An 11,668-nucleotide genomic window follows, 5' to 3' on the forward strand; every position below is an offset into this window, starting at 1 on the left:
TATATTTTATCTGAAGCATATATGATGCCACATACATAACATGATGTCATATGAATATATAAGGACCCACGTAATTATCTTTCTTCAACTAATGCTTACACCATGCCACGATTTAGATATTCTGTTAGAATTGATTGTATTGTCATTGGCTTGATTTTCTCAGTACTTGAGAAAGTGTAGTAAAAAATATCTTCTGACTCGAAACCATCTTACATGAGAATTAATTATCACTAATCTATAAACATGTGAATCTCTAATCTAAATCAATTGGGTTGTATAATCAAAAATAATTTATGAACATTTCCACGGTATTTATCTCACATGTGTAAACATAATATACATGGAAATTCACATTTAGTAGCTATATAGTATTCTACACATTTGACGTCAATAAGACCTGTGTTTAGGTGGAGCATCATCAAAACGACAAATTACGGTTTCCTATCAGCTGGCCACAACTCAAGGGTTTGAGCTGTTCACCGCATATCTTTCTCGTCCTTGTTAAATCCTTTCTTTTATTTATATATAATTTTTTTTGTCTCCAACTTATGGAGGTTTATGAAATAACTACACTTTGTACCTATTCACCATTTCGTTGAGTCCAGAATACACAATCAATCGTATTATTCCTAGGATCATTCTGAAATTGAGAGCCTTTGTTGCATGACACACACATATCAATCATAAACTGAACCCCTAGAGTGATGTCATAGAACAACTATTGATTAGGGAGAGCGACCTGATTGGAATTGGAGGAGTAAGCAGCTGAGAATGGAACACCAGTAGGAAAAAAACACGGGGTTATTAGAAGTCATCCAATTTTGCTACATAAAAGTTCAAGGGCCTTGATTACAAGCTATCATGAAAAGGTCCGAATTCTTTACTTTTACTCACATTTAACCTTATGTAAAGTAGGCAATGCACATGCTGTGACTCCACGAGCCTCCCTCTTCTTCTGTCGTTTATCCTCATACATGTTGGTTACCTACTCTTGCCAAGAATTTAAGTCCATTAATATTACTCTTCAAACTAAGGGCTTCATAATTATTTATTTTAACAGAATAATCACATTACTCTGCAAATTTGAGTATTGAAACAATTTGACATGTAGGCTACTTAAAATTTGAACCATGCATCAGCGTACACTCTTTTTGACTGTTATCGATTGAAGCAATATGAAAAAACAACATGTTACCATAAGAAGACTACGTATTATCGCCCGGCCAAAACAATAAGAGAACAAAAGTTTCTCAAACAAAACCTTGAACTTGGAAAATAAGGCTTAATCTTCAAGTCCTTCTCTTATTGAATACTAGTTGAATGCCCGTGCGTTGCTACGGCCTCTAATTTTTTTGTGTCATCACACATGTCGCATGCCTAATTATAGCATAGCCCATGCTCTTTTACACATCTCTTACAATTGAAATTGATTGTAGAAAACACTTGGAAATATGTTTTTGATTACCCAATGTATATGATATAACCATACCTAGAACCAGTATCACCAATATCACCAGAAGCATCCTTCAAAGAAACTACGCCAAGTGTTATGTGGACTCACATTATTCTAGTTATAGTTTGCTCAAATACATCAATATTGAACAAAACATAAAGGCAATCCCTTTTTCAGTATAGTTAGCTCAAATTCAAAATAAAAGTGGTTATCACTACCATCGAATCCACTCCAATCCACTCCACGTAGAATTGCTTCATCTCTTCGTCAGTCAGGCCATGCACCACCCCCGTCAAGGTTTTGTGTTGCCAGAGAAAGAGAGAATGTGGGCACCATCGATTTTTTAAGAACTTTACCATAGCATCCAGCTCTACCATAGCATCCAACTCCTACTTCCACTCGCTGAGCAGACTGCGGAAGAACTTTTGAAGACAAGTTCATATAAGGCTGCTGATGCCATGCCCAGAAATCTTGTGGAAACTACATAAAGGTTTAAGAAAAATTGGATAGTAGATACATTTACTAAAAAACAAAATACTTTAAGTTTAATCACAATTGATCAATATAGTGTTTGCAAATGTTTATTTGAAGTAGAACACTTAGGCAATTATTATTATTATTTACATTTTATGTCATGATGAGAAGAGAAGATACAAAAATGGACAAAACAAAAAATTATCACATCATTAATCCTCTTGAGAGGCTATCAAAGATTTTTACTCTTTACAATTTGGGATGTCTTGTGTGTGTCACCCTAGAAAAATACACAAGGTTTATAATTATAAGGATGGGAAAATAAAAATATACATTGTCACTTCACTTAAACATGTACTTTTGTATCATAGTCTACATGCGGAAATGACAAAATGCATGCAAAGATAAAATCGCTGTGAAAGGAATGTGTTACTAATTCACTCACCTCTATTATAAACATAACAACAGATGCATTCTAATTGTGCATACCATCTCCTTTAGTTCCTTTTATACCTTGAACCGTGTGGATGCTAAAAGAATGTGAGAAGATTTATTGGTTATAGAATACAATGGTCCTACCGAATTAAGCACAACCAAGGTATATAAGATTTATAGAGAGGATCAAGTAAACTGTAGGTTGAAATAAGATACAGCGATACATCAACAACTTCTTACCTTTTCGACATGCAGTTTGTTCCAATGCTGAAGAAAATTTCTGAAAAAAGCAGAGCAGATTTACTTCTTTCACAATACTAAATTTCCATATCGGCAGAGCCTCAGATTCTTGGCAACCATGAAATTTAATGAAACCGTGTATTTTAATAACATTAAACTTCTAACCGACAATAATCTTTAAAAAATGAAGGATAACCAAGGACACTCTTACCGAAAATCGTAGTACAAAACTTAACCATCATTTAAAATTTGGAACACTGGGTTCTGACCATAGGTAAGCATGTGACCTAACGCAGTCTAAGCCTATATGAATATTTTAACTGAACATAACAACAAAGTACAAAGGTAGGAGAGAGGGTTTGAACTTTCATAACTCACTTTAGTTGTTGCAGTTGGGAGGAGTACATAACTTTCATAACTCAGGATGTTACATTTCCATCAGGGCAACATTAACATCAAGAGCACCAGAAGATCCACTGTTCATAAATTAGAATACCTTTTGACCAAAAAAAGAAAAAGAACGAACTTAATAATATTAGTGTATAAATGCAAAATAAAAAAATTCATCAGCGCATGATATGATACTTGAAGGGGACCTTATTACACTTCTGAGCGAGGGATTCGACAGCTATACTTGTATATTGAGAATGCCAAAAATCCATGAAAGTATAAGACATAAATGTGTGAGAGAGATATGGTAAGCAAAACAATTCAAAATTATTTTCTCTAAGGATAAGGCATATACAGGACTGGAATAAGATGACAATTATGTCTCGCCTAAGAACATGAAGTTAGAAAACTAAAGCTCTAGGATGGCAGCGTTAAGTATTATTTATTTTGTATAAATATCTTAATGACGCAGTAAATGAAATTAGAACCTGAACGATGCAAAATTATAAAAAAGTAATGAAGAAATTTTCTAACCAGCATCATGATTGCACAACCAAGTGATTCAAGTTCAGCAAACCAGTCATAGAGTGTTCTCCTTGACCCCATAAAAAAATAAAATAGCACAACAAAATGAGTTCAGAGCCAGAACAATGAAAATTCGTTAAGAAATTAGTGCGGAAATAATTCAGGATGCAACGGTAGACTTGTGGTAGAAAAGAACAACCCGAAAACAAAAAAACAAAACCTGTATAACAAGAATCTATCTCGCTGTAGCTACGAAACCAAGAACCTGGAATTGGTAACTTCCAAACCAATCATTGCTGAATCTGATCTTCCCAAGAATAAAACTAATATCAGCGACTCCTTGATCCACTTGTAGCTCTTTCCATGATGCCTAGTCATTCCAGTGAACAGCTATGTAAAGAAAATGTAAGAGTTCACAGGGAGGTTTGCCCAAAGACTTGAATTCCTGCTAAGGACCATCAAATAAACATACGGGTAATTATTAGTATATTTCACACGTGTCTGCTGGTCCACAGCAACAAGGACACTCATATTTAACCGTCATCCATGATTGCACTTTCTCATATGTTTGAGAATTTTCGTCGGTGCAAATATGGATGAGAAGCAAACATTTGAGATGGAGGTGCTTAAAGAAAGAGTATATCCCCCAACAGAGATAAATCGTAACATAACCAACATGACTATCAATAGTATAGCAGTAAGGGCATCTCCAACGGGGTGACGCAAACGGATGCTGGGCGACCGTTTGCGTCCGCGCGGGCCGAAAATCCGCCAGGAACCAGCTCCAGCGGGGCGACGCATAGTGACCGGGCCGTCCGCACCGACGCAAACCTTGCCCAAATATGCGCCTCGGATGCATCTCTGCGGACGCGCAAAGTGTCCTCTCCCGTCTGGCGGACGTTTCGTCAGGCCCGCCTAGCAGTGACCCAGGCTCGATGCGTCTTCTCAGCCGCGCCTGGCGCCGAGGCGTCACTTCGGCAGTCTGCGGCCGCGTAATGGCGATGCATCACGCGGCGCGCGGCCGTCGCCTACCTCTGCGCACGAAGTAATGGCGATGTCACGCGTGCCGCGGCCGTCGCCTGCCTCCGGCCTATATAAACAGGGGCGCGCGCATCTCATCTCCTCCCACACTAAACCCTAACCGCCGCACAACCTCCACCATAGCGCCGCTGCCGCTCAACCTCCACCTTTGCCACCATGAGCAGCGCCGGCCGCGGCCAGGCTGCCGCGCCTCCACCTCCACCTCCGACTGCACCACCCGCAGCCTCGAGCTCCGACGATGAGTTCGACGACGACAGCACCGACGACCTCCTCGACCCGGTCAGGGACGGCAAGTTCCTGGCTGACGCCGAGAAGGAAGCAGAGGAGGAGCGGGCGCCCACGCGGCGTTCGATTCCGAGATCGAACGCCGTAGGGTGGCGGCCGCCGCAGAGGACAACGACTCCGACACCTCATGATCTTCTGATGACCCTGATGCGCCTACCCTGGAGGAGAAAGCGGCGGAGCAGAGGGCGTTAGTCGACTCCTTCGAGACGCTCAAGAAGGCCGAGGACGCCGCTAACGAGACGCCGCGGTGGTGCCTGCTAGAGGACGCGGCGGCGCACGGAGCTCTAGCGGCCACACGGCAGGCGGTGGAGAAGCAGACGAGGGAGGGACGCAACGACGGAGCCGGGACGTCGGGCAGCAAGTAGTCTAGGTTTCTATAATTGTAGTTTGTATAGTTTCTAGTACATTATGCTTTTTAAATATTTTGCAAAATAAAAATAGGTCACCCCGCTGGGAACACTCCTAGACGCAAATGCACGCGCGGGCATATTCACGCGCGGTCAAAATATGTCCGCGGAGCGACACAGTCGCGCGACCACTTTTGAGCGTCCGATATGCGTCGCCCCATTGGAGATGCCCTAACAAAGGAGCTTCCAATCTATCCAAAGGCTGTTCTTCTATTGTCTTCAAACTAACACAAAGGGGAGGAAGTATGAGACCAATTAGTGAATGGAATCGGAGGAAAGGGAAGAATTGCACGAACAAGGTCAAGTACAGGACCACTAAAATGTTTAAATTATCCTATACATGCATCAAATTAATCGCTACAGAATTTAGAATAAGAAGAACAAATAAATAATAGGGTAGGAGAAAAGAGATCTTACCGGAGATGAACCTTGGAGTCAACACGAGCTAGAATTCCTCATGCCGGACATATTTCGCATCCAAGCCTCATCATCCCGCATCGGGTTGGCTTGGATACCGGAGTTTGTGGCTGACAGGTGGATAAGCACCACTGCCCCGCTTAGATGTTGAGGATATCTAAGATGGGGCTCCTGGGATTCTCCACGATGACGCTACACACGCCGAGCTCCCATCAAAGCCAACTCGAGGCGCTGCAGAGGTCGGATGCATCTGGATGACCGATGCGTCTGGGAACTTCAATAGGCCCATATAGAGGCTGGTGAGAATAGATATAGTGAAGAGCGTGGTACCTTGGGCAATAACTCGATAAGGGGGCGAGGAGCGTGACTGGAGGCTGGGCGAAGCGGCGGCGGGGCGGTCAGGGGAGGCGCTCGAGGGTATGGCGAGAGACTGCAGGTTGGTATGTGCTCTTCTTAGGAAAACAGCCGGGGATCGCGTCCTAATTTAATTTGGATCGGGCGAAACGGGAATGCGGGGATTGCATGCCTAATTTTGTTTTGTGGAGTGCGGGATACATGTATCGATCAGACGGTGTTAGCTGTTAAGTTAAGATTGGACGGTTCAGATTGTTTTAATGACGACCACCAAAGTGCGTTGAGCGTCAAACGACCAACTCGTATTTAATAGTAAAGACTGCTATATGCATAGTTCATTACTTTGGAAAGCACTCTGCACTTTTGCCTTCAGTACAGGTAGTGTCAAGCCATTCCTTACACTATTTTTTTACCTCCAAAAGTTTCATATGGAATGTAGAAAATAAGTCGGCACAAAACCTGAAAATAATGGGGCTCGTAGTGCGCTCTGGTCACACTGGAAACAAAATAAAATGGTGATAGTACTAAAAAAACCCGTTGGTAAGAAGGAAAGAAACATTTACAACCAACTTTGATGTTTCGCGACATTAGCAGCAAGATTCCTAGTTTGGAGTAGCCAACCACACCTTGTATGTGAAATCAGTGCATGTAGGCACAATTCTTATGGGTTGACGCCAGCCATAGATTTCTCCTTATTCAGAGACTAAATTATTTATTCAAGAGAAGTTCGGAAAAAATGCTGATAGAAGCCTGCCATGAAAAACTCAGATAAAATTGCAGTTAATGGAAAGTAGCGATAATATATTTTACATCTGGGGCGCCATTCCCTTTGGCATCCTATATGCATTTGACATTGTTATCTAAAAAAATCCTATATGAAATTTCGCATACAATTGTTATACTAACATAGCACGAGAGAGAGAGAGAAACACGACGATGACTACTCAGCAACTTCAAATAAACCAACCCCGATTATGGTCGTGGTCCTAGTGACCCCAGGGGCTGACGTTGCGGAAGACTCCATGGCATAGTGTGGGGCATCAACCATTGAGATCTCGGCATTTCTCCGCGCTCGGAACGAAGGCGGTTCAGATTGAAGAGGAGACGACGGTGATGGACTGCTCCTTACCTCTCCCTATATCCTGCACCGTGATCATGAGCTAGGGTTTTTGCTGTCGTCCGTGCCGCCTTGCACCACCAGAACGTCGGTCATTCGCGAACTCTCTAAAGCTGTCTTGTCGCGTGCTCCAGTTTTATTGGGATCCGATGGGCACATACCATGAAGGAGGTGATGCCGTGCTGGGTATTTCAGATCAACTGGTGGACACGAGGGAGAGGGAAGTCGGCAACAACATCAAGAATGAGGTGTGGTTCACCATATACGTAGAGGTATTCCAAACCGGGTGTACGCATGCCAGATTAACACGAGGGAGAGGGAAGTCGGCAACAACATCAAGAATGAGGTGTGGTTCACCATATACGTAGAGTTATTGATTAGCACATACGGACGGTTTTGGAAAAATAAGATTTACATTGCCAAACACACCCGATCGAGTTAATTACTCGTGGATTAGTCCACTGCATGCAAACCAAGCAACAAAAAGGAGAAGGCGTGCAAACCACCGATGTAGTTATTAGGAAAGTTTAGTAAACTTGTCTCTTTAATTAGGACATTTAATCCTGATTGACTGTAGTAGCGATCCCACGATTAATACCTGTGTTTACTTCCTTTATGTGGCAAAAACGGTTTTATTGCTCCTAACGTGGATTTTAAAAAGTGATTCACACGTAGGAGATGTTGATAAGGGTAGATCATATAGATGGCTAGATATCAAGCGGAATATGTTTAGTATGATTAGACGGTTAAGATGTCTCCAATATAATAGTAAAGAAGATTTTTCCGTGATTGATTTTCTGTGATTGATTCCCGCTAAATGGATTTCTGATTTGATTTTGTCGTTCATTTTGGTAAGTATATAACGGATGGCTGGATGGCAAGCGGGAGATGTTTAGTAAGATTGGATGGTCAAGATGTCTCCAATCTTTGACATCAAACATGTTTGACGACGTACCAACTCGAATATAATAGTAAAGATTCATCAGCGGTGATTTTACATTTTACAGAAAGGACCTTAAAAATAAAAAATCATTACAATTTGGTCTAGAAATCTTGCAAAAAGGACACTACGAAGATTTGCAGAAACGCCATTGAGTCCTCCGTCTTCTTCATCACAGCCCGCGTTGAACCACCTCACAGCATGACGACCAGCCTCAGCACCGGGGATGAAACCACTTGGCCTGAGGAAGGTTTGAACCGCTGCGCCGAGGAAGAAGGGCCTCCACTGAAGGAGATTGAAGACGCACAAGCGCAGAAGCTGCAGCGGCGTGTGGAGTGGCCACCATCTCAGCCAAAGATCACAGCAGCCAAGGTTTGCTGCCATGTATGAACTCCACGAAGCAGCATCACATACTAACCCCAGAGATCCAGATCCCCTCGGTAGCCCCATCAATCCGCCACCATGACGGCCATCCAGGACATAACCAAGCAGATCTCGATCTCCACCATAGCCAACGAGCTTATTTAATCTGCTTCCCCCAGATCCGCCATAGACCACCACCGTCCACCATGGACAGCAACAGAGCAGCAGGAGGAGGGCTCTCCAACCGTCGCTCGGGGACGGTGGAGAACGAGGCGGAGACGGCATACACCTAGACGTCATGGAGGCAAATCACAAACCCTAGACACCTAAACCTAGCCTACACATGTACAGGGGGGACCCTCACCCTACTCGACGCCAGCCACCGCTGGAGAAGAGAGGGGAGGGGCCAGCCAGCCCAAGATCTGGACGAGAAGAGGAGATGGGGGAGGGTCGAGAGCCGTGGGAGAGAGAAGGCATGAATAATTGTTTCCGCCTATTCTTTTGGACTGTATTCAACGACGCAACCATGTGTCCATTCAATTACTCACAAAATATATTATAAATTCGTTCAAAAATATCGCTAAAAAATTATTCCACTAAATTAAATTGTATACCCTTAAAAACTAATAATATACTCCGTTGGCACAAGATCTTAAAGTATGTACAATGGTGATATCTTAGCAGTGCCACGTTGGATAAATGTTGAGGTGGAGAATAAAAAGGTTGAAAAAAGGGTTTGTCTTCTCTTAGTTAAGAGATGATCTCTTAGCATAATCTCTCTCACAACATATTTAGGACGTGTTGATTAGTAGAGATAAGACTAAAAAATAACCCATTATACATCATGTTTTATCGTCATATCTAGTACATGCCCTTGGCAATTGACCATTAAATATTCTACTAAACTAAATTATATACTCTTAAAAACTAATAATATACTTTGTTTCCACAAGATCTTAGAGCATGTACAATGGTGATATCTTAGCAGTGCCACGTTTGATAAATGCTAAGGTGGAGAATGAGAAGGTTGAAAAAATGGTTTGTTTTCTCTTAGTTAAGAGATGATCTCTTAGCATAATCTCTCTTGCAACATATTTAGGACGTGTTGATTAGTAGAGATAAGACTAAAAAATAACCCATTATACATCATGTTTTATCGTCATATCTAGTACATGCCCTTAGCAACTGAATCCATCGTATTAGTATGTTTCACGGAAGAAAAAAAACTACCATAGAACAATCCCCAAGTTAGTTAGGGGTTGTTGAACATCACTCCCCCACCAATCAACCCATACATAATAGTACAACCATACGTATTGTAGTATCATACGATTTTTTGATCGTGTTATCTTACAATTTTAGGTACAACCGTGGCCGATCGATATGTATCGTGATGGTATTTTAATCTGGTACTATCTTACTCATATTATAGGTATTGTGGTATCTTTGGTATCTCGATATAAAAGGAATATCATATGCAACACGATGGCAAGCTGAAGAGTAAAAGTTAATTTTGTAGTCTCAAGGCTAACAAAGTATATTTTTTTAAATAACATCAATAAATTTAGACGAGATGAGTTTAAAGATGAGTTTGTATATGCAATAAGTAGACAGCTAGACATTTGTTTGTACCGGTTGTCAAGCAAACTCAGCCTTTTTGTTTTATGAGTGGGTAATTAGTTACGTATGTATCATGCATTGGATGAGTCCGCCTATATTTATATTATTCAAATACAACATTTACATTACGAGACTCTATGAAAGAAATAGAATATGCTCGAAACTGAATATAAAGATTAAATTTAAATTTATTTGAGATATATAATATATACATATTTTTTATTAAAAATAAAAAATCTCATAGTATCATGATAGTACGGTACGATAATGCTGACAAGAAAATGATATTACATAATATCTCGATGCTAAAAACCTTGCTTTCAACCGATGTATACCTTATAACCTACTTGCCACCAATGTAACCCTGGTAGCTTTAATAATATCTTTTACTTGTTCAAAACCATTTAAAACTCATTCTCGAGGTTCTTCTATTTTGTTTTGCTTTTATCTAGTCGGTTTTTTTTTGGTAGCCAACCAGCTACAAATCTTTTAAATGACAGCCTACTTTTTATTTTCTCTACATGCGAAATCAGTTACGTTGTGTTTAGATGCATAGAATCCTCTATGGAATTGAATTAGACTTTCAGATTCCAAATCTAAGATGGAAATGAATTGGCTCTGAAATAGAATTCAGCTGTTTGGATGTGCTCGGAATTTCATGTTGAAATCGAAGGGTGAACTCAATTCCAAATCCCGTTTGGATGTACAAACCCTGGAATTTGGCATTCTCTTCTTTCACTGGAGTTAAAAATAATAATCTACACCAACTCAATATTGTACCTTGGAGCGGCCTGGATCTTCACGTCGGCCCGAGCTCGGCCACGATTTTCCATGCCTCCATGTGGATCCATGTAGGAGATGGGGTCTCTCTGCTCTTCTGGGAGGACGCGTGGATCCGGGGGCTTACGGTTGAGGCAATTACATCGGAGGTCCTGCGTCTGGTTCGGTCGGGCTTGCGACGATCACGAACCGTCCATGACGGACTCGTGGGCAATAGCTAGGCCACCGACATCGTGGGCCAGATATCTGTGGATGTCGTGGTTTAGTACATGCGGCTGTGGGCGATGATCCAGGAGGAGGATGCCCTCCGTGGCGGCGGCCAGGACTCGTTTGCTTGGAAGTGGCATGAGGACGGCCGATTCTCCTCTAAGTCGGCATACCACATGCAGTTTCATGGAACCGTCGGACTCCCTGGGGTGTGATGAGCGTAGATTGCACACCGTTGGGGAACCCCAAGAGGAAGATATGATAAGCACACCAGCAAGTTTTCTCTCGGTAAGAAACCAAGGTTTAATCGACCAGTAGGAGAAAGGTGTGACTTCTAAAGGTGTTGCTAGCTGACTATTGGCAGGGCGTGATACGTCCAATTTGCATCACTATTTTATATCATAATTTGCTGTTATTCATTGATATATTTCATATTGGGACACAATACTTATGTTATTTCATCTATTTTGCATGTTTCATCATCATTGGAGGATCAAGCACCGGAGCCAGGATTCTGCTGGAAAAAGCACCGTCAGAATGCAATATTTCGGAAGATCAACTGTGGAAGGAAATTATACCAAAAATCCTATTTTTCCAGATGACGAAGGAAGCCAGAAGGG

At 41.8% G+C, this 11,668-nt stretch overlaps 1 long non-coding RNA gene across 4 annotated transcripts; it reads right to left on the reverse strand.

The window, feature by feature from the left end:
- Positions 1–1,426: 1,426 nt before the first annotated feature.
- Positions 1,427–6,172, reverse strand: LOC127291928 (uncharacterized). Of its 4 annotated transcripts, none has more exons than XR_007844827.2 (7): positions 5,998–6,172; positions 5,668–5,898; positions 3,738–3,962; positions 2,981–3,587; positions 2,603–2,642; positions 2,373–2,457; positions 1,427–1,933 (listed from the first exon to the last, which is right to left on the reverse strand). It is a non-coding gene; the product is annotated as an uncharacterized lncRNA (long non-coding RNA). The 4 variants fall into 4 exon arrangements; XR_007844824.2 differs by having other exon boundaries at positions 2,981–3,098; positions 3,199–3,962; XR_007844821.2 differs by having other exon boundaries at positions 2,981–3,962.
- Between the last annotated feature and the right edge of the window lie 5,496 nt (positions 6,173–11,668).

The sequence above is a fragment of the Lolium perenne genome, chromosome 4 (genome assembly GCF_019359855.2).
Source record: "Lolium perenne isolate Kyuss_39 chromosome 4, Kyuss_2.0, whole genome shotgun sequence".
In the NCBI taxonomy this organism is placed as follows: Eukaryota; Viridiplantae; Streptophyta; class Magnoliopsida; order Poales; family Poaceae; genus Lolium; species Lolium perenne.